Source organism: Protopterus annectens, chromosome 7.part1 (genome assembly GCF_019279795.1).
Source record: "Protopterus annectens isolate FY-2018-M chromosome 7.part1, PAN1.0, whole genome shotgun sequence".
NCBI lineage: Eukaryota > Metazoa > Chordata > Ceratodontiformes > Protopteridae > Protopterus > Protopterus annectens.
The window spans coordinates 359,125,321-359,149,868 of record NC_056740.1 but is presented as its reverse complement, the minus strand read 5'-3'; the positions used below and the strand labels follow the sequence as shown (position 1 = coordinate 359,149,868).

Here is a 24,548-nt window from a genome sequence, read left to right as displayed (position 1 = left end):
TGCAACCTGAGAAAATACCAGATGCGTGACTATGCTCACCATAACAGTAGATGTTCAAACAACAGAATCACTGCTTCAGTATCATTCCTTGTGTGTGGGAACTAGCAGTAGGCAGGCATCCAGCCTTCCAGCCTGAGCTCCACTGATTTCACATGAAACTTGCCTTTCGTGCCCTGGCCTGGTAGAAATACCACTGGTGAAATCATCCTAGGGCACCTGGAACTTGCATTTGCAGGCTAAGGATAACATTTCCTTCAGAATTCCTACAAAAGTTAAATAAAAAGTGAGGAGAAGCAGTGAGTCTCTCTTCTTTTACAGCACAATCAAGTTATGAGATATGAGAGTAACAAGGAGAGGAAAGAACAGTCCTTTTCTTCTTCTTTCCCAGTTAGACAGAAATAGAGAAGCACTCTCCAAGCCCTCTTCCATCATCATCCCACATATAAAAAGACAAAGCCAAGGGGGAAGGCGGGAGTTTATACTGCATGAATGACATAGGTCTGAGCATGCCCTGCATGCTTGCAAGATTGCAGTGGCAAAACCTGTCCTGCCCTGCTTCTAGACAGTATATGCAGATGTCCAGTAGTGCTTATAGATAAGTCTGGACAGTAGCCTAAGTGGTTGCCTTACATATATTATGAACCAAGGCTGGGATATTGTCCTGCTTACTTGACAAAAGGAAGGCAAACAGCTGACAGTGTTTGCATGAAGTCTGGTTCTTTCTACGCAGTACTTCAACTGCCTGGGCACATCTATAAGAACTAATAACCTTTCCTGTTTGTTTTGGGCCCTAGTACATGAAACTAACATCAGAGTGCTTTACTTCAAAGACAGTTCTAAGGTAATTTTCAGTAGACATAGTACATAATTATATAATTGTTTGCATTGTTCTTTGTATGTTTGGGCCTACAGCTCAGAGATTTTTCTAGTAGAAGTAATGGCCATCAAGAAGATTTTTTTTTCTAGATAAAGAACTTAAAAGCTACCAAGGTGTCTGGTTCAGAGAGAAATAATGTCATTTTTTTTTTGGCAAAAAGTTAAGATCCCAAGGAAGGGGATGGGGCGCTCCCTTGAAAAACTGCTTAACAATTAAGAGTGTGAACACAAGAAGATACCCACAGGGAGGCAGACTATAACAGCTGACATATACACATTGATGAATGTGTAAGATAACCTGCTGAAGAACATCTCATCTAAGTAGTCAAGAGCCATAGGCTCTGTTGTTGAAATGGGCAGGATGCCCCTACAGGCAGACAATGCAGTGAATAAGTTTCCATTTTACTGGGGAAGATTCCTAGTGCTTGATCTCCTGACTTCCTGTAAGAAACACAGAATCTGAAATCAAACAACTCCATCTACTTTTACCAATAAATGATTAATAGAAATACTTTCACTCATCCTTTTTTGACAGCTTCTAATGCCATTTACCAGTAAAATGTCTTACATAATAAAAAGTTACTCCAGTCGCCACCTGAAAATATTTCTATTAATTGTTTATTAGTAACTGGATGCAACACTGTTCACTGATTGGGCCTTTGGTAATTGAGTGACATTTAATTTCATATTTAAGGATGGTCTTGCTTGATTCATTTACTTTCTAATCAAATCTGATCCAAGTGTAGACAAAAGCACTAAACATGTTTTTATGTATTTATTTATCTGATTAATTAAATTCTATGCCTCAGTGAATACCAACGCATCCTTTTGGATTTTTTAAGTTACCAAGCTAAAGGTGCTTAGGTTTTATAACTGGTTTTGAGAACCATGATTATTTTAATTTATTTATCTGTATTTGTTTTTCTGAGTAGAGCAGGGATCTCCATAGATTTTTCCTCATTCAACAATAAAGCACAATGTCTGTACAGATACCACTCTGACAAAATGTACTAAGTCTGAAAAAAACTTTAAAGGTTAAGCACTTTCGTCCAATCCTGGGACTTCCACAGAACCAGATCAATTAATTCCTATTCAAGTACGCCTCTATATCTACATAACAGCCAATCAAATAATTAAACTCTCAAAGAGACAGCACACCAATTTAAAAAATGACCATCAATACAAAACATAAAACAAATACATATTCAATCACTGTTTAAATAAATATATGATAAATAAAGAGAGCATAGTCAATGTGAACTAATAATGATAAAAAATGTATAAGCTTATAATTTAGCAGCACATCCTTTTAAAACAGGAACTATTGAAACAATCATTCAACCCTGGATGTAAGCACGCATCAAGGCAAACTTGCCATAGCAACTCCTTATATCCTAATGTATTTTCCCAATAACCACCTCTAGATCTATTAAAACTGTTTCTAAAATGCCAATTAAAAACTAAGTGACTCCCTTGCAAATTAAAGGGCATTATTGGGCTTCTTTTTTTCAACGCATAACAATAATGTTTTTAAATTCTAATGCTCTCTCAGTCTTCACAACATAAAAACACGCAGGTTGAACATACTGGAAGGTAAATAAGAAGTTATGTACCTACCATAACGTTCCATGTTAGTTGTCTTCTCTCGCCTTCTTTCTTGCTTGATGGGTTCGGAGCCGATCCTCGGCTCCACTCACTGCTTTAGCTCGAGAACTCCTTTTACCAGCTCGAGGCAGCCCCATATCCCATGATGCAAGGCAGTAAGTACCCAGATCTCGTTTGTTGACAAAGGGCAATAACACCAAGCATAAAATACTTCCCAAAGGAAGAAGAAACTTACAGATGGAAAAAGGACCAGGTCTAAATGGTCTTTAGCATAATAGTTTCTTATACAAGGTCTGTCCAGGCCAGGGGAAGGAGGGAGGGTCGCAAGAAAGAAGGCGAGAAGACAACTAACATGGAACGTTATGGTAGGTACATAACTTCTTAATGTTAAGTTGTCAATCTCGCCTTCATTCTTGCTTGATGGGACCGTCCTAGCACCTCTATCCTGGGTGGCTCAATGGAACAAACTCTTGAGGACTGTAGAGCCAAAACTGGCTCTGTCCCTGGAGGCCAAGTCCAATTTGTAATGGGAAACAAAAGTGTGAGGAGTGGCCCAAGTGGCGCTGCACAAATAGTGTCCAAAGGCAGTCTAGCTTGAAAGGCTGTAGAAGTAGCTAAACTCCTAGTTGAATGTGCTTTAGGTTTTGAGCACAGCTGTTTTCCCCTGATCGTATAAATTTCAGTGATGACCGAAGAAAGCTATCTGGACAAAGTCACTTTAGAAACAGGAAGGCCTTTTTATTATCCGCATAGGAAACAAAAAGATGGTCAGATTTTCTAAATTCTTTTGTTCTGTCCAAATAATATCTAAGCTGACGGTGGTCGTCAAGATAATGTAGCTTTTGTTCAGCTCTATCTCAATAGTTAGGAAAAAATACAGGAGATCAATGGATTGATTCAGATTGTTTTTCAAGCGACCTTAGGTAAAAAGGCTGGATTAGTTCTCAAAGATACTCTGTCTTTGTGAAAAATCAAATAGGGGGGTCGAACCGAAAGAGCATGAAGTTCAGACACCCTCCTGGCAGATGTAATAGCCACTAGAAATAACGTTTTCCAAGAAAGATATTTTAGGGAACAAGAAACAGCTGGCTCGAAGGGGAAGAACCAAGGGTGGCAGCACTGAATTTAGAGCCCACTGAGGAGGAGGATTCCTGATTGGAGGCGTTAGTAGGAAAATTCCTTTCAAAAGGCCCTGCAGAGCCTATGGGACATAATATTATGATCTGCTATTCCGACATGAAAATTAGAAATAGCAGCCAACTGAACTCTGACTGTGGAAGAAGAGGAGCCTGCATGAAAAATCTCTGCTAAGAAGTCCAGAACTGCCTGAACAGGGGCAGTAAAAGGATCAATATTTTGGGCCTTAGCCCAATAAGAGAAACGTTTCCATTTGCTTGTGTAAATCCTCCTGGTAGAGGATTTCAGTGAAGCTACAATGATATCTCTAACTGGGTTAGAGATCAAAGGAAGCCTGGCTAAGGAAGGAAGTGGAGCAACCATGCTGTGAGGTTGAGAGAAGGGATTGACCGGTGCAGCTGACCGGATTGGTGAATCAGTAGATCTGGCACTGGGTCCAGATGCCACGGCTGCACCAAAAGGTGATGATGGAGGAACGGGAACCAAACTTGTCGAGGCCAGTAAGGGGCAATGAGAATCAATTTGGCTCTCAAAACGGTAGCTTTCTGGATCACCTGAGGGATCAGAGGAAATGGAGGGAAGGCATAAAGAAGACCCTGGGGCCAATCCTGGGTCAGAGCGTCTCTGGGGATGGCCTGATAGAGGAAGAGGCTGAAGAAGTCTGGACATTTGCTGTTTTGGGGAGTAGCAAAAGATCGCAACATGGACGACCCCATTCCAGAAAAATCTCTTCCGCTACGGATTGTTTGAGAGACCACTCGTGAGGCATGAGAATAGCTCTGCTCAATCTGTCCGCTATAATGTTGGTTTTCCCAGGGATATGCGTTGCTACCAGAAACCGATGAGAGGAGATCGCCCATTGCCAAAGTCTGAGCTTCTCGACACAAGGGGTAGGACTTGGTTCCGCCCTGTTTGTTGATATACCACACTACAGACATGTTGTCTGTGTGGACTGCAATTGTCCCTACGGGAAGAAAGTCGTTGAGGGCTTGCAACGTTAAAAGCACTGCTCTCATCTCCAGGACATTTATGTGCAGATGGTACTCGAGCAGTTGCCACGTCCCATGAACCATCCTGCCCTGATAATGACCCCCACCCGATCAGGGAGGCATCCGTGGTGACAGTGGCTATCGGGGACGGAGGTACAAAGCACCTGCCTTGGTGAACCTGAGGCGATGTGATCCACCAAGCAAGATGTTCTTTGCATGTTTGTGTCACCAGAATCTGGTGACGCATTGGGAGTTGCTGGTATGACCACTGTGTGAACAGCATCCACTGAAGGAGGCGCATGTAGAATCGAGCCAGGGAAGAAGAGTAATGGCCGCAGCCATGAGACCTAATACCTTTAGAACCATTCTGGCCTGTACTTTCTTGCTGGCCAGAATGATCCTGACATGAGTCTGAATGTCTGAAACTCTTTGTTCTGTAAGGGTAGCTGACATCCGAACAGTGTTTAAGTTTGCGCCTATGAAGGTAATAGACTGGCAGGGCGATAAGGATGACTTTTCGAAGTTGACTGAGATGCCCAAATGAGAACAAAGGTCTATTGTGTAATCCCTGGCTTGTATAAGCTGATGCCTGGTGGTGGCTGACAGGAGCCAGTCGTCGAGATACGGAAACACCTGGAATCCTTGACGTCTCAGGTGAGCCGTGACCACTGCCATGCATTTGGTGAACACTCTGGGGCTGTAGTGAGACCAAAGGGCAGGGCTCTGAACTGGAAATGACTGGACCCCAGCCGAAAGCGGAGAAATCTCCTGGAGCGTCTGTGAATTTTGATGTGATAGTACGCATCCTGAAGATCTATTGAGCACATCCAGTTGTCCTTCTGTAAGAAGGGCAGAATTGACTGAAGAGTGACCATTCGGAATCTTGTCTTCCTGACAGACTTGTTGAGTCTGCTGAGATCCAATATCGGTCTCCAGTCTCCCGTCTTTTTGGGGACCAAAAAGAACCTTGAGTAGATTCCGGGCTCTGAATGGTCTATTGTAACTGGCTGAATGGCTCTTTTTTGCAGTAGTTTTGCGATTTCTAACTCTGCAATGTCCCTTAGACCGGGTGGTACGTCTGGAAGGGACTTTCCTCGAAAGGAATTATGTAACCCTTGGATATGATCGACTGTACCCATCTGTCTTGAGTGAGGGAATGCCAGGCTTCTGGGTACAGTGATAATCTTCCCCCGACTGCCTCCAAGGAGGGACAGCCGGGCAACACCTCAGGGATGCTGAAAGGGCTTATCAGAGAGAGGCTCCCTGTTTCCCTGGTTTTTCGGACCCCCTCTGCCTCTAGAGCGGCGTCTGTTGTTGTTACCCCCTCTGCCTCTAGGGGTAAACTGACCACGTGAATCCGGCGTGACTCCTTGGGATTTACGGAACCACATCTTACCACCCTTCTGTCCTTTGGGATAAGGCCTAGAAGGGGTGGAAAAACGGACTCCAACAGCAGAAAGAGTCTTGCCGTCCTGCTCACACCTGGTCAAGGTCTCCTTCACCTGAGGGCCAAACAAAGCTGACCCATCAAAGGGAGAATTTGTGAAGGACGCCTTAAAGGGATCCACAAAATCACATAGCCGCATCCAGGCTTGGCGTCTAAGAGCCACACCTGTGCCTGCGGCTCTACTCGCTCCATCCGCAGCATAAGATATTAGCCGCATGGAGGAGTTAGCAATGGAATTGAGGGTTCCTAGCTGCGAAGCAATCTTTTCTTGAGCCCCTGCAGCTGTAGGATCCTGAACTACTTCTCCCAGCTCCTTCAGGATATCTCTCTGGAGTCTGGTGAAGTGACAAAGATAATTCAGCGGACGCATAGCAAAGGTCGCTGAGGAAAACATCCGCTTGCCGTACCTATCCATGGTCCTAGAGTCCTTATTAGGAGGATGGACGGGCACAGAAGGATCTGCAAGTTCCTTTTGGTGGCCGCAGCCACCACCATGGCATCAGCGGGGACACCCTTGGTAAGGAATTGTTTGTCACTAGGGGCAGTGATAAATTTAGAAGGCCTCCTAGGGACTGGCTCTACAGAGTCAGGAGCTGTCCACGCCTTCGTGCAATAACCTGCATAAGGGGTCGAAGGCGGAGACACCCAGGAGGTGGAGGGCCGAGATCCGAACGCCTCTAGGTATACTGACTCATCCTCAGAGGGATTGTTGGTGGGCCAGTTTCCCCTCTGTTTCAGAAGTTCTAGGATGTCTGAGAAGGAGACATCCTCAGAGGGGATCTAGGGGATCCCTCTGACTCATCAAAGTCAGTATCCAGTGACAGACTCGGGGAGTCTACATGCTTCCTCTTACAAGTCCTCTTCCTAGGAGGGTCTCCCGAAACATCAGGAGAATCCTCGGAAGCGGAGGAAATTCCCAATGGGGAAACCTGAGGCGGAGGATCTCTGGGTCCTGTAGCAAGAGAAGTGGCAGAGATGTCAACAGGTACAATAGAGGGAGGAGCTACGGGAAGAGACTGCTGACTGATACCAGTGGCCAGTACACTCTTCATCACCTCGAATGCTCCCCTCCCAGGCAGGTCCGAGAGAACCCGCTCCGAAGAGCTAGGAACTCCAGGGACCACCGAAAGGGAAGCATCCGAGGCAGATGTCGGAGCCGAGCTCACCAAGGCCGAGGCTCCAAGGGGAAGAGCGGGCTCGGACAAGGGTCCGATGCCACTCACCCCCTCGGAGGAGACCACGGAAGCCCGACCACCGAATCCCTCTAAGGAAGAGGAGATAAGAGTAGAGGCTGAAGGAACAGAACGGGGTATCCGTCCTCCAGCCGTAGCAGTAACTATGCCCGAAGACTCCAACTCCAAGCTCTGGGGTAGAGTTGAAGGAGGAACTGTAACGGGTGTGGACCAACAGTCGTCTGCTGAGACGGACTGTGAAGCATTTGGGCCAGTACCTGTGACTTGAGCAATCTGCTGACCACTCTCTCTAGGTCATGGTCAGACAACCTGGATGACCTTGAAGATCGGCTCCGATGGCTCCGTTCCGACAGAAGAGGTGAAGCCGGAGCCGAAAGTATCGGCTCCAAGGAAGGAGACCTCGACCTCTTCCTGGAATGAGCCATCGGAGCCGACACTACGGATCCTGTCGGAGCCGATTTCTCGGAGCCGACAGAACGCCTCGATGTATCGGCTCCAGCCGGAGCCGATACAGCCACCAAAGTAACGGTGTCGGAGCCGATGAGCCGACACCGATGCCTGTGCCACATGGGTGTCGGAGCCGATCGGAGCCGACATCGAAGTGGACAATACAGTTTCGGCACCGATAGCCATCGGTGCCGAAGGCTTAGTCAAGCCAGAATCGGCTCCAGCCGATCTCGACTCTGTACGAGTCGGAGCCGAGGCCGCAGGCTTAGAAACAGAAGCCTGGGCCTTGGAAACTCTTGCTGGTTTCGGTGGAGCCGACTTAGCCGGAGAGCCCTCCGGCTTAAGAAGGCCCCTAAGAACCAGTTTGTTATGTCTCTCCTGCAGGACTCTCTGGCTGAAGGAGTGACAAACAGCACAGGAGTCCTGCAGGTGAAGAGGGCCCAGACAATACAGGCAAGAAGTGTGACCGTCTGTCAGAGACATTTTCTGACAGCACGAGTCACACTTCTTAAAACCTGAAACCCTCTCCTTTGACATGGTGCTGACACACAAAACACACACACACCAGTCAAATAAAATTAAATTACACAAAATACCAAAAGGTATTCTATAAAAAACACCAACACACACACCCTAACAGGGGGGGATGGGATAGGGATAACTAAGAACAAATTCAAAAAGACAGGGAATTTCTGTCAGGAAGGGATAGAAATTAAATTTAAACTATAAAAAAATTAGTTTTTGACTAAAAAGGGGCTTGAAAATCACAAAGTGAAACAACTTACCAGGAGCTGGTAAAAAGAAGACCTCCCAAGCGAAGCGGCAAACGAGATCTGGGTACTTACTGCCTTGCATCATGGGATATGGGGCTGCCTCGAGCTGGTAAAGGGAGTTCTCGAGCTAAAGCAAGTGCCGAGTCGGAGCCGAGGATCGGCTCCGAACCCATCAAGCAAGAATGAAGGCGAGATTGACAACTTAACATCGACTCTTTTACTAGTGCAGTTCCCATTTTTGAACTTAAATGCAACTTGTCCTTAATGTAAATATAAGAACAATATTTGCGAGACCCACATTCGGTAGTACGGTTGATTGTAATATTTTGTTGTTTTCTTTTATGTTCTGCCTCCAAGTTCTTCATATTATTTCCTGACTTGGGACTCCCCCCAACCACTTCAAATCTTAGGTTGTAGATACCGAGGATAGTCCATTTTTTTAATAATATCCTTTACATCTTTGCTATTAGTATTATATTATAACATTAAAGCCTTGTTAAAATACAGTTCTTACCTGATTTTAAAGATTAATTGCTTGCAATATTCCAATTTTTGTCCCCTTTTCTCTCAGTAACCATATGGTTAGGTAATTCTCCACCTAAAAGGGGTTTAACTACCCAAACATTGACTGGGAGCACTACTCAAGCCCCAGCACCTTAGCCCAAAGATTCCTGGAAATTATAAACTTAAATGCTATGGAACAACTAGTCACCACTCCCACAAGAGGGGACAACATACTAGATCTGATCATTACCAACATGGGGACTCTATGCTCCACACCAGAAGTATATCCCTCATTGGTAAGATCAGACCATAAACTAATTTCATTGGATGTCCACATCCCGACTCCACCCCCAGCCCAGAAAACCACAGTGAAAAACTTCTCAAAAGCGAACTTCTCACTTCTCAAAACCGAAGTGGAATCCTTCAAGGCCCCAGGGCCAGTGGAAACTACGGCCCAAACTGCAGAATCCTATATAAACGCATTCTACGGACATCTACAGGAATGCATGGATCATGCTATCCCAAACAAAACCAAGACCCAATCATCCAAAGGCAGGCGTCCAGTCTGGTGGACCCCTGCCATAAATAAACTGTACAACAGAAGGAGGAAGCTACTACATCATAGAGCAAAATCCCTAATAGGGAAGGCATCTCTGATCAGTACTAGCAAAAAATTACGATCCCTCATAAAATCCTCCAAGGCCAGCTTCGAGAGAAAAATTGCACAGGACACCAAAGACAATCATAAGGCTTTTTTCAGTTATGTTAGAAACCTGGGATGCAACTCCCAGACTTGTTCTGAGTTGATTTTAAACAACAAAAAATACACTGAACCCACAGACATCGCCAATATCCTGGCAGACAGGTTCAGTGCAAACTCCCAAAAGAGCAAGTATCTATCCAGGCAGAGGGCTGCCTCACAAACATCTCTGATGCTCAGGTGAAGGCTGCCCTCTCCAAAGCAAAAAACATTGCTTCCATGGGACCAGATGGCGTCCCAGGTTGCGTCCTACATGAACTCCAAGAGGAACTAATCCCTCAAATAAAACAGCTATACAATCTCAGCCTTACTACAGGATATGTGCCCACAGAATGGCGTACAGCAACAGTGGTCCCACTCCACAAAGGTGGAGCCTCTACGGACCCTGGAAACTATCGCCCCATAAGCCTGACTAGCTTAGTCTACAAGGCTATGGAGAGGATCATCATGGAGCTCATAAACAAAGACATTGGGGACCTACAGACACTAGATCCTACCCAGTTCGGCTTTGTCAAGGGCAGATGCCTTTTGAACCTGGTTGACTTCTTTGAAACAGTCACCAAAGCCATAGATGAAGGGAAGGTAGGTAGTCCACACAGCCTATCTGGACCTTGCAAAGGCATTTGACACAATACTCCACTCGGGCATCATAGATAAGCTATCCAGCTTAAATATAAATCCCTATGTCACAAGATGGGTCGCAAACTGGCTCAAAGACAGAACCCACAGAGTGAGAGTTGCTGCAGCCATGTCTGACTCGAAACCGGTCACAAGTGGCATCCCACAGGGTTCTGTCCTGGGACCATTCTTGTTCGGTATATAAGTAAACCACAACACGATCACAACTTCAGAAACACCTGCCACAAAACCAAGCCTTGGAAGAAAATTCTTTTATTCCACCGACTAAGCGCTTTCACCATGAATGGCTTCCTCAGAGTCAGTGTATTACAAAAACCATACTCATTTTATACTCAGTTAAACTTGGTGACATCATCAAATTATTCAATAAAACAATTGACTGCTCCCATTGATCAACTAATTAATCAATGTAAAACAATACACCTCTAAAAACTCATTTAAGATACTCAAAAAACAAGTTCACTTGTCTGTTAAGAATAAAATATACATATATATGTATAAAATACACATTACAATACCTAGTAACATAGTTTTTCACAATAATACGGAACACATTCCATATATACAATACTAACATTTCATAAAATTTAATTTGTTTTATTTAATTTCATATAATTTGATTTTGTTCTATAAATTATGTAATTGTTGATACAATTGTATTATGTGTTATATGATACTAGCCTTATGTTTCAAAACTGGTTTTATTGAAATGTAGTCATTGATTCCAGGGTATCTAGTGGCATTTAGTCTAAACTGCCACATAGTTTCTAATAATGCTACCCTGTTTCCTATATCACCCCCCTGCTCTAACATTACTCTATCTATCACAAAAAACACAAACTTTTTAAATTCCTTACAATTGGTACTATGGATGTAAAGTGCATTGTGGGAGTCCTTGTTTTTGATAGCTCTTAGATGTTCCACCATCCTGTCAATAAAACCAGTTTTGAAACATAAGGCTAGTATCATCGATAGGTGGATGGGGGATCGTAGGTTTGTCCCAGGGATTACTCCCGTGTCACTATTAGTCAGAGGCACAGTAAACTAAACCTTAAAAAGGGCACAGTATACTCAAATCAAGGGGTGGCGTAAGCCATACAGAATTGGGCTAGGCTTATAATGGTCCCAGGGCAGATAGCCTAGTATGAACCTATGAACCTATAAAATATTCATTTCCTCTTTTAGTTATATATATATATATATATATATATATATATACACACACACACACACACACACACACATACATATACACACACACAATTCATTTTTAGGGTACAACCTCTCAACGAACATATCCATTTATAGCTATCCTTCTTTATAAAAAAAAAATCATCTTCATTGATAAAAACATTAACAAATCTTTAATCCTCTAAGCCAACTGCCAGACAATGTTGGAAAGAAAGAGGATATTGGAATGAGTTTTGATTTTCCTTCTGTCAAAGGAAAAACTTCAAAGACCAATACACGTAAGGTTCAATTAAGGCACTTTAATTTACTTGCTGCAAGGAGACAAAAACATGCAAATACAAGGATTTGTCTAACTACTAACAGGAAGTATGTTCATTCTTATACTGTTTTACAAGACATGGCCTTCTAAGCTGACGTAATCAAACACGACTTTTAGCATTGTTCTACAGCAGATGTTACTTCAGATTTTCTGCTGACATGACTAGATTTGTGAGAAACTTTTCAGAAAAACAACCTGGCCTTGGTGATCAGTAATCCGTTTTACAAGCTTCTGTTGTACAGTGTTACATTTCAAGGTACTCTTCTTATACAGATACAAGCAAATGCTGATTGCAGTTCATATTTTCAAGCAGGCTTTGTCCTAATTATCTGTAACTCCTACAGCTGTGTATTTTCTCATAGCACAAGCGGAACTCCTTGTCTAGGTTTCATACAAGTAGTATTGTTCTATTCATTAGTTTCCCAACGCAAGCAGAAATCATCTGCTTCTCAGTAAATTTCCAAGGCATAAGCAAGATTTTAGCTAACAATACAAGGTCAGAAAGCAACTGCAGTTTGTACAGATTTATGCAGTATGAAATAGAATAAATGTGTTAACTCTTTTAGGCTCTAAATGCACTAAGCATATTACTAATACACACATTAATACATATTTTTCTGACACCTTCTTTCTGGAGAACTCTTGGAATGAGAGAAAATGGGGAACACTTAATGAAATCCCCCCCCCCCGTCTAGGGAAGGATAAAAAAATTATTGCCTATAACCCCTTCCACTGGTATATGACACACAATTACTCCAGTTTGCAATTTCCCCGTGATGTAAACAGCTTGATCTCTGGGGTTTCTTATCTCTGCACTAGGCTGTGGGATACTCTTCTGTTTAGCTTCCATTTGTGAAGGCTGGAGGAAGACCTGCTGAACTGATTGGCTAGGAAATTAAAGTCTGAAAAGAGTAGTTAGGAATTGCAAGCCCTGCTGGGAGACCATGTTCCAAACTGCTATGGCCAGTTTGATGGTGGATACAACTGCAAGCCTCCATGCTCATTTACATACCACATCATGACTGTACTCTCTTTTGCAATCTTGAATGTCATTATGTTAAACATCAAGAATGTTATTTCTTCCACACTGATATTTCTGTCAGCAGATGGGTGTGCCCTTCTATGAACCTTCAGATGAGCAGTATGCTCCCCAAAGAAAGAGACTTTTATTATTTAAGATGAGGCAATGCCTGGTGTTACAAAGGGCACTGTTGGGTTGGCTTGCACTCAGAGACTACCACTTGAATATCTTCTTTACAGAAGGGATCAAGAGTAATATTTTTCCAGAGGGTATTGGTGCTGTGTCCTTAGATGTATGAAATAATGGCTATTAGTACAATGAAATAAGACCTGAGCTGTTGAACTGTGATTGTTTCCATTTGCTTACTGTGCAAATCTAAGCAGGTCACTTAATAAGACAGTGCTACCAGGCTGACTCCGAAAAGAGACACATGACCAGTTGGCTTACATGGTTAACAAATGAATAAAATAAAAACAAATACCACTATATATTTTCTTCATATAGTATTTGGTCAAATTCACCATTAACAATGAGGGTGACAAGTAGCCCAGTATTCTTTGTGAACAGGTATGTGCAGGGTGGGCATTCCCCATGTGCATTGTCAACATTATTACATCCTACAAAAACAGAAGGAGAATCTGCAAGGTTATCATTCTGAACTTTGCTACTTTTAATAAATTTTAAAGTCAAGTTTATTCCAGAATTATTCTCCAAGGGCCATACTTCTCATGTCTAAATAATTTTTCTTGACCATATATGAGGGCACTTTACTTTACTTTTACTTTATACAAAGCAAACATTTTTCCAAGATCAGTAGGGCTAGATCTATTACGTGAAAGAGTTCTCTCCTACACATAAAGTCCGAGTTCAGTAGAAACCAATTTTTCCTGAGAAAAGGCAGCCTTTCTACAAGGAACTAGAGGAAAACAGGGTTGGATTACATACTGAATATCAATGGTTTCCTTCATGGCTCAAGGGCTCAGCCTTCCCTCCCTCTACCATGTTAACTGCTTTGGACCCTGCCTTCTCTCTAAGACTGTTTCTAACTGTTTCATCTTCAAATGCTTTTGATAAACCATGATGACTATTTTAAAAAGCTGGATAGCACAGTATGGGGGGGGGGGCTTTATTTTTCTTTGCACATTATCCGACTCCTGCAACAGGACTAAACCTCTGCTGTGTGTGTGTTTGCGTTCTTTAGTTGCTCTATGGTAACTTTTGACTGAACAATTATATGCCCTGTATGTGGTTTTTCCCCCCACCAAAACGGGGTCAAAGGAAATTTGCGGTTTGTTTCAACCTGGCAGTTTGGGAGTTCTTTCAGTGCTATGGAAGTGTTGGTTTCCCACATGAGTGAGGCCCATTTTAGTTTGCTGGGATGGAACAGCAGAGACTTTGTCACCATTGCTACTAACATTTGAGTTGTCCAGCTACCAATGAAATCTTCCATTGTTCTTTTTAGCTGGAAGGGTGACTGCTATATTTTTATGGGTCAGACTAACATTTGATCGATTTTTCAACATTTTGTTTTAAATTATACAGGGAATGTTGCCCTTTTTGCTGGGGTTAGAGCTACCTACTAACAAGGTATAATAACACACAACCTTGCTGGAATTGTAAGAATTAAAATTGCAGGGAACGAGAACCATCCTGTAATACAGTCTGAATATGAACTTGGCTGATATCCATGGTATATATACACAGGAATCGGCATCCAAGAAGAATAATACCTATTGTGGCCTAGATGCAAAGGAAAGGAAAGAATCAATAACACTATTTGCTTCCAATAAACTGGACATGTTGAGCCCAGGGGTGAACAAATCAGCACCTCACTGGGGCTAAAGCCTCTATCAGATTTGGTAGGGTCACTCCAGCCTCATGCTCCCAGCCTTCAAGTTTCTTGATTACCAGTTTCTAAGGCTTTTCCATCTTTCTGTGTCTGCATTCTTTTTTAGGAGATCTCTTATTCTTAAACTATGACTTAGTGTTTCTTCAACTGGAGAAGTTGAAGATGCCCTTTATCCTTGCACCATTGGATTTTTGTGCTCGAAGAAGGTCAGAAGATCAAGTGTCCAAATGCAGCAAACGTTCCTCTTATTAAAACTAGCATGGTGCTCATAGTCCAAAACTTGACGTCTTTCTTCTAGATAGAAAAACAGGTGCAAAAAAAGTTTTTTTAGTTAGAATTTGTATTCCACACCAACATTTTCTGGTGATCTTTCCAAAAAAGTCAGGGACCTTGGAAAAAATGATCCCCAAATAACTTGATTTTTTAAAACTCAACAGTAACAAAAAAAAACAAACAAACAAAAAAAAATTACTGCTTAAAGCACAATAAAGAATTAAAAAAAGTTCCTAAACTAGGTACATTTCATTTCTAGAAGTCACCTGGTACGAATGGATGGATATACAGATTAGTAAGTGACTACTTCATATGGCAAAACAGACATGAAGATGACACAGGCTGGTCTTACAATCATGAAAATCATGCCAACATCCTGGCTAAAGGAGGAGTTCAATTACTCTCCGGGGATGTCCGAAAGCTCTGGAAGTCAGACTGGAATAATGGACATCCCCCTTTTTAACTAATTCCCATAACAAAGGAATGATAGCCAGGAAATTGTTATGGCAAGGCTTACATAGGCCCTAGGGCCGATAGCTTAGTAACACCCTATGAACCTATACTGCAAAAGTAATCACATACCCCAATAGGCCAGATTGCATTCTCAACAGCTGTACTAAAAGTTCAAAAGCCCTTCTTTGCAAATGAAGTCAATGAATACATTGACTCAAACATAACCACATTAGTCAGTCAAACAGGACCCACTGCCAACACCATTCAACAAGCCACACTTAACCCTACTGACCTAACAAAGCCTCTAGCCAAACTCAGTCCAGCTTTGTATTCCACAGAAATTAGTCTAAAAAGTGCCTTAAAAATTATGAAGGAGCTAGACAAAAGACTGGAATTAATTTTAATACACTTCACTCTGTATTTTTAAATGTGACAATCACACTAATACCTACACCCTTCCTTAAACTCAAATTGTACCCTTCACTTTAAAACATGTTATATCTCCATTAAGTAATGCTGACTCACCATTACCAGTCTCATTAATAAAATATTTGAGAAACTGATCAACTTCCAAATATTCAAAAATATAAATAAATGCAGCTTATTTCCTGATAAATAACATGGTTTTCATGCAGGCATTGCTACCAGGAGAGCCGTTTATACGGTCACCAACTTACTATATAACAGTATGAACAACAGCTTTTTCAAACAGTGAATCTGTATGTTGATGTCACAAAGGTTCTCAAACAGTTGGCCACTTACTTCTTCTAAGATGAAGATGCAACATTTGGTGAAGAGACAATATGGATAAAAAGCTATTCCTCAAACAGAACACATCAAAAGGGTGTATAGACTCCTCCTTTGTAGATATCAATACTTTCTGTTAAGGCATTCCAAAAGGGTCAGTGTTAGGCTCAAAGCTCTTCTTTTTCTCTCTTTTTTTTTTTGAATGACCTAAATAAGATCTCCCCTCTGTAATAATCACTTTATGCATAGATTATATCCTGTATTAAACTCGGGCTACAACAAAACATTCTAAGCTGACCTTACTAATTTACGGTACCTGACCTCCAAAAATAAGCTCATTATAAACCCACAAAATTTGCAGTTACGGTGCTGACTGAAACAACTCATGTTCTTCAACGATCACAAATAATAACATCCCCCCACAGTATCTATCAAAGACAGCTAGGAATCTACCTTGTAATGTAGGATTCATACCGAAACAGTGATATAAAACAACTTATCCCACCCTGAGCATTTACTACATGGTCTCAAACCTGTTCTCCCTTACTGCAAAAAAAGCATCATCAAAAACTGCCCTAGTTAGAATTCAGTTCATCCATCATATATCTTCACTTTAACAGCTTTCATCTTCTCTAAACTAGAGTTAACAAGGTTTGCATACTCATTTTTTCCAAGAGCCTTCTACTGGCCACTGCTTTGCTGGTGCAAACAAGTCCCTGGCTACCTGTGAAAGCCACAGCCACTCTTGCATTGCCCACCTATATTCTTAAGCTAACCATGTTAAGTAACTGGAGTTGCACGCTGGTGCAGCAAATAGCACTATTACTTCACAGCAAGAGGTTCTTCAGTTCACTTCTCAGCTGGGGTGCCGTCTGTGTGGAGTCATCATGTACTCTCTTTATCCATGGACTTTTGTCTCAAAGTGTTCTGGTTTCCTCCCACTTCATAAAGAAAAGCAGTACTGACTTACAAGCTTCTAAACTACCCACAGATATGCATGTAAGTCTCCGAATGAGTGATTATTTTCATTCTGTAACAAGTTGATTTCCTGCCTAGAATGAGCTTCAAAAGTATTTTACCTAGTGGTAACTGGGATTGGTTCTGGTGTCATAGCAACCTTGTAAAGGATAAAGTGACTTACTAGAAAATGGAGGGAGAAATGAAAGTCAAGATACTGCCCACCATTAGCTTCAAAGCTATCTTTTACAGAGCCACTGGTCTACTCCAAAGTATTTGAACACACAAATGCATAAACATATAGGAATGTAAACTGCATAAAGCATTCATAACGCTAGAATCGAATGTACACTGAGACATGAAACCAACAAACCTCAAAAGGTTTCAAGGCTAAATTGAAACACCACCTATTCATTGAAAATGACTGCAAGTATTTTTAGGACAATGGGTAACTCACAAATATATCTGTACCTATATCTTGGTACTGACAAAATCCTTTGGCAGATAATGCAAAACTAATGTGACACAAGAATGCCAAAGAAGCTGAAAAGTAAGGTGAAAAGTGGTGAGATCAGTACTACTTCATGGTACAGAAAAACATGGGCAGTGAAGGCACAGCAGTTGAGGAACCTAGTAGTGATGGAGATAAAGTGCTTGAGATGGGTGGTACACTGTGGAAGAGATGAAGAAATGACAAAATCAGAGAAGAAGCCCAAGTAGCTCCAGTTGCAGACAAAGTCAATGAAAACATATTATAGTGGTTCACGCACATGGGCAGAAAAGCAGAATACAGTCTGGTAAAGAAAATTCGAGACATGCAAGAAGGCGGCAAGAAGAAACAAGGGCATCCAGGAAATAAACGGACTGTGTGAGAGAAGACTTGCAATAGTCAAGTATGTCTACAAAAAGAAGGTAGGAGACTGGCAGTGAATTGAAAGAGATGGACCCAGTTGTCACAAGACCCCATCTCTTTGTAGAAAATGGGAAGAAAGGGGCTGATGCTAACAATAATATCAGTATATGTAATCAGTAGTTTCCAAAAGTAGTTTAAAATAATTAATGCCATTGTACTAACTTATATGGTGCCTTCAGTTTATGTATCTCAATGGATACATAAGTAAATAAATAAAACAGGTGTAGTACATGCAGTACAATACTTTATAATCATAGTATGTACTACTACATGCTGTCACCCAGAGCAAATGTGCTTTTTCCCCACTTACCATATCCGATTATAGTAATCTTATGCTAAGTCCTAACTGCTATCAACAACCTCTTATCCCAGCAGGGAACACTTCTGGGCATGGGAATCCCTTCCCCCAAAGAAAAGAAGAAAGGAGTGTTGACTCCAATCATGGTATCTCTCATGCCAGGTTTCTGATGTTACAGACATCAACTATGTCTCGGCATCATCAGGCTGGCAGTAAACTGCAGATCACTGGAAAAGGTTCTTGAAGTAGGTCTTGTGGTAAATAGACTTGCACTCACTAATAAAACTGATCAAGTTGATACTTTTAGCACCACAATTACAGAAGCTGCATCCTACTGGAGTATGATGCTACCTTGTATGCCTGTATTAAGGGGCATAACCACCAATGCGGTCCCCACCATTCTGTTCAATGAATTGGAAGGCCTTACTTTACATAAGAAAGCTCACGCTGTTACCCCATACTAAATTACACACAATGTGGACAAGTCTAACACTTTATTTTTTTTAAAAAGTTATGGGATGTAGGGTGGGGACTGGGACCTCCAACAGAACTCTGTCTCAAAATGGAGAGCAGTATCATAGCTGATCCACCTTACTTTTGCAGGTTCATGCAGCAGATCCTATATTAGTGGGCTTCACAAACAATTTTCAAACACAAGATAATAAAGATTTAATGAGACTAGGGTGCATTGCTTGAAAAGCCTGTGAAAGGAAGCTCTGCTCCCTGAGGGAAAAATCAAAGCCATGGTGTTTAGTGAAGGTCTGCACATATGACCAACAAGCCAAGGTGCAAAGGTCTACTATTACATGCAAAAAAGGAAGCAATTTCTCTATCTGAACGTCTACCAATCAAATCAGCCAGAGGTCTGTTAACCTGGTAACAGAAACAGTGGAGTTAAAGAATGGCTTAGTATTTGTTTTGCTAACAGCATACTGTTACTACTGGGAGCAAATATACAAGTAGTTTGTCTTAAGGATGTTTTTTACTATCAACAAATTTCATGTCAATGGAACCAAATCAATGAAAACACATTGCATGCACAGAGACAAAAGCATTTCTGGATGGGAAATGTCTTTTGTAACCGCTCTATACCACATCCACCCAACAAATAATATAATCAACATTGGGGTTACACAATTCTATAAAAAGTCCCCGACTTCCATCAAAAGTGTTTTCAGTGAACTATGGTAAAAAGAAGTTATGTACTTACCATAACGTTCCAAGTTTGTAGTCCATCTCATCTACATTCTTGCTGGATGGGTTCTTGGCCGATACTAAAGCTAGAGAGCTTTTACTGGCTTCAAGCTAACCCCTATCCCATGGTGCCTCATGGCAATTCCCCAGATCTCATTTGCAAGAAAGCAATAAGTACCTAACAGGTATGAAATTATCAAAAACTGTATACATACAGACAAAAAATTATGTAATATTATCCATGCCAGGTGGACAACAACTACAACCAGGTCAGACAGCACCAGTACAGTCCACCAGATCCTCCAGAAACAGGAAGGGGGTAAAAGGGTGGGAAGCAAGAATGTAGGCGAGACGGACTACAAACATGGAACATAAGTACATAACTTCTTTACGTTATGTAGTCTTATCTCTTCTTCATATTTTTATCTAAATTTAGCACCTTTATCCCGGTGGCACAAGTGAAGAGACTCTTCAGCACAGTGGACCCAAAGGATGACATGTCCCGGGAGGCCAAATCCAATGTGCAATGAGTGACAAAAGTATGTGGTCTTGCCCAAGCAGCTGCTGCACAAATAGTATCAATTGGGAGCCTAGATCTAAAGGCACATGAAGTAGATACTGCCCTAGTAGAATGGCCTTTTACTCTGTTGGGTAATTGTTTGCCAAAATTTGGTAAGCAAAGGAAATGCAATCTGAAAGCCATTTTGAAAGAGTAACCTTAGAAACAGGCAAACTCTTGTTTTTGTCTGAAAAGGACACAAATAATTGATCTGATATTCTGAACTCTTTTGTCCTGTGTAAGTAAAACTTGAGAATTCTGTGAAAGTCTAAATAGTGCAGTCTGTACCCAGATTTATTAGAATGGTTGGAAAAAGCACTGGTAGCTCAATGGTAGTGTTGAGATTATACCTTGGGATAAAAAGAAGGGTTTGTCCTTGGGGCCAATCGTGGACTAGAGCATCCCTGGGTGACATCCCTGGATGGGGAATTAGGGCAAAGTAGCTGCTGCATTTGGTGTTCAGGTGTGTGGCAAATAGGTCGCAGCACGGCTGGCCCCATCTGTGAAAGATCTTTTTCGCAACTTCTGAATTCAGGGACCACTCACGAGGCATCAGAATTGCTCAGCTGAGTTTGTCTGCTATCACACTGGATTTCCCCGGAATGTGCGTTGGTACCAGAAAACGTTGAGTGTCCATCGCCCATTTCCAAACTCTTTTGGCCTCTTGGCAAAGCAGGTAAGATTTGGTTCCCCCTTGCTTGTTTATGTATCACACGACAGACATGCTGTCTGACTGGATCGCAATTGTCCCGGTGGGAAGAGAGCTGTGAAGTGTTTGCAACGCATACAGCACTGCTCTCATCTCCAGAACATTGATGTGCAAGTGGTTCTCATGGTTCTGCCAAGTACTTTGGACTGTCATTCCCAAATAATGCCCCCCCCCCCCTATCTGTGAAGCAACCGTGATCAAAACTGCTTTCTCTTGAGGAGGAACAAGGCAACGACCTAAGAGAAGTTGTTCTGTATGCAACCACCATGTCAGATCCTTCTTGCAGGTGTTTGTTATGAAAATCTGATGAGACAATGGAAGGTCTTGCATCGACCATTGGACAAATAGCAGCTACTGAAGTATTCTCATGTGTAAACGGGCTAGAAGAACTAACAGGATGGAGGAAGCCATAGTCCCTAGGACTTGAAGGACTACGCTGGCCTGAACTTTGTGACTGTTTAGCAAGGATCTGACTTGATTGCATAGAGACTCTACTCTTTCTGGTGTTAGTCTTGCTGACATGGTGGTTGTGTCTATTTCTGAGCCTAAGAATATAATGTGCTGCGAAGGAGAGAATGCTGATTATTTTTAGGTTGACTGTGATGCCCAAACTGGCGCACAAGGATACAGTCTTGTCCCTCGTACTGATGAGTTGATGCTTGGTGGTAGCAGTGAAGAGCCAGTCGACTAAGTACGGAAACACCTGGAATCCTTGACGTCTCAGGTGAGCCGTTACCACTGCCATGCATTTGGTGAACACTCTGGGGGCTGTAGTGAGACCAAAGGGCAATGTTTGGAACTGAAAATGACTGGCTCCCAGCCGGAAGCGCAAGTGTCTCTTGAAGCACCTGTCCATTGTCTTTCCTGATAAAGGGAAATATCGACTGCAGAGTGATCATTCGGAACTTCAATTTCTTTATGGACTTGTTGAGTCTGCTGAGATCTAGAATTGATCTCCATTCCCCTGTCTTTTTTAGAACTAAAATGAATCGAGAGTAAGTTCCGGATCCTATTTGCTCTGTGGGGACTTCTTGGATGTCTCTTTTTTCCAGCAACGACATAACTTCTGATGTTGCACGGTCTAGCTGAATGGGTGGCACATCTGGTAGAGACCAGTTTGCTGAGGGGTCGGAAACAAAGGGAATCAGATAACCTCTGGATATTATGGTGTGTACCCAATGATCTTGTGAAATGTTTAGCCAGGCACTTGGGTACAGCGATAGATGACCCCCTGACTGCCTCCAGAGATGGACAGTCGGGCAGCCCCTCAGGGGCGATGGAAGGGACGATCAGAGAAGGTTTCTCTTATCTCCCTGATGTTGCTGACCTCCTTTGCTGCGTGGGCGGCTTCTTCCATTATTTCCTCTCCCTCTGCCTCTAGAGGAGGGTTGACCTTGTGCCTGAGGGAAACTTTTTTGGGATTTACAGAACCACATTTTCCCTCCTGTATTACCCTTGGGATAGGGTCTAGATGGGAGGGAGAAATGGACTCTGATGGCAGACAAGGTTTTCCCTTCCTGCTCGCACCTGGTCAAAGTCTCTTTCACCTAGGGTCCAAAAAGAGATGAACCATCAAAGGTGACGTTAGTGAAGGAAGACTTAAAGGATTCTGTGAAATTACAAAGACGCATCCAAGAATGTTATCTGAGAGATATTCCTGCTGCGGCTGCCCTACACGCTCCATCCGCTGCATACGATAGCCTCATGGAGGAGTTAGCTATCGACATAAGAGTGGAGAGCTGCGCAGAAACCTTATCCATGGATCCAGGAGCTACTGAACCCTGGACAGTATCTCCCAACTCCTTCAGGAGATCCCTCTGAAGACAAGTAAAGTGGGTAAGGTAATTCAGCGATATTAGAGTAAATGCCGCTGAAGAAAAGGTACACTTCCCATACCTATCCATCGTCCTAGACTCCTTGTTAGGAGGATGGATATTAGAAGATGTTTTGGATAACTCCTGCTTGGTGGCTGCTGCTACCCCTTGGAGTCGATTTGAGAGCGTCCCCTCCCAGATCCCTCGGCTCAAGGGTAGAGTAATCGGTTCCAAGGAAGCAGGGAGGATCCCCGGAACCGACGGATCCAAGACTGAAGAACCTGAAGTGATGGGCTCCGAGAGTGAAGCAGTTGGAGGAGGAGCAGTGGCATGTAAAAGGGTTGGCTCCGAAGCCTTTGGGTTGGAAAGGGCCAATTTCTTTGTCAGAGCTGGATGTGAAAGCAACCTCTTCACCACCCGCTCGATGTCCTCATCTGAGAGTGTCCTGGAGGATCTGGTGGAGACAGAAGGAGATCTCCTCCTCCCAAAATAGGAGATCTCAAAGTAAGTGACACAGGATCAATATCAGGTAAATGCCTCGGTAGCAAAGGTTGCCTCAGCACTGAGGAAACCGATGGTACCGATGTGGAAGAAGCTGAACTGGAGCCAGAAGTCCTTGGCTCCGATGCTTTGGTCTTTTTCGACGGCTCCGAAGCTGGGGTCGAAGATTTACGTTTTGAAGTCTTAGGAGCTGCCTGACCGAGTTCCAGCTGTCCCTGGAAGGAACTGTTCATACGACCCCTGTCAGTAAGTTTTCATTTCCTCTCATTCAAGACCCTGGTACTGAACGCATGTCAAAAGGTACAGAGCTCTTGCAAATGAGCTTCACCTAAACAGTACAAGCAAATGGTGTGACTGTCTGTCAAAGACATTTTTTGTGAGCATCTATCACACTTTTTAAACCCCAAAGGGTGATGGTCCTTATGCTCTCTATCCTTTTCTTTAGACATTCTGACTGAAAAACTATAGTCTAGCTAGAGAAGGCAACAACAATAAGTAATTACTAACTACTAAGGTAACAATAAGATAGTGAGAGAGAGAAAAGAGTCTATTGTATACACAAACTTTTTTTTTTTTTAAACACACACTCAGGGAGGAAAGGCCCTCTAACTTAAATGGGCCATACAATCCTAAGGGGAAAAATAAGGGTCAAAAACTCTCAGAACAGTCACACAAAGAGATAACAGTAATAAAGACTGTAATAGAATAAGAAAAGTTGAAAAAAAGGACAAGATTTAGTAATTAAATCTATTACTTAGCCAACGAGCCAGTAAGACACAACCTCGAAACTTTTGCGGCAAATGAGATCTGGGGAATTGCTGTGAGGCACCATGGGATAGGGGTTAGCCTCAAGCCAGTAAAAGCTCTCGAGCTTTAGTATCGGCAGAGTCGGAGCCATCCAGCAAGAATTACAGCGAGACAGGACTACATAACATAATGTGTTTCACTAAATCACGACTTAGTAATCAAAATACCCCCTAATGAAGCTGGTCTGTATTCTAACAGCAGTGTGTAGAAGAGGTGATAATGTTCACTGTGAGTTTCTGAATAAAAATATTTCCAGATAAATGTGCTTGAGTTAAGGAAACCACAGAAGCACATTTGGGAAAAAAATATCTAACCCTAGTGTACAGGATGAAACCCCTGTGGAGCTACAATAGAATAAAGATTAGAGCTGTTTACACAAGTGCCTGGAGCTCAGTCAGCCCTCTGGTTAAGATAACACTAACTATGAAAATGACCTTCCATGAACTCAGTCACCAAACAGATGAAAGTGGAAGGCAGGAATGAAAGCAACCAAGTCAAAAATCAAGTCCTAAGACAGGAAAACTTGATGTTTGATTGGAGGCTTCAAATAAAGGGCCCTTCTCAAAGAATGGC

At 42.5% G+C, this 24,548-nt stretch overlaps 1 protein-coding gene across 3 annotated transcripts in view; it reads right to left on the bottom strand.

Annotated features, from left to right (window-relative positions):
- The window catches only part of FLNB (filamin B), a 4,683,119-nt gene that overhangs the window by 1,217,039 nt on the left and 3,441,532 nt on the right, over nt 1-24,548 (bottom strand). The gene's annotated exons all lie outside the window — the stretch shown is intronic.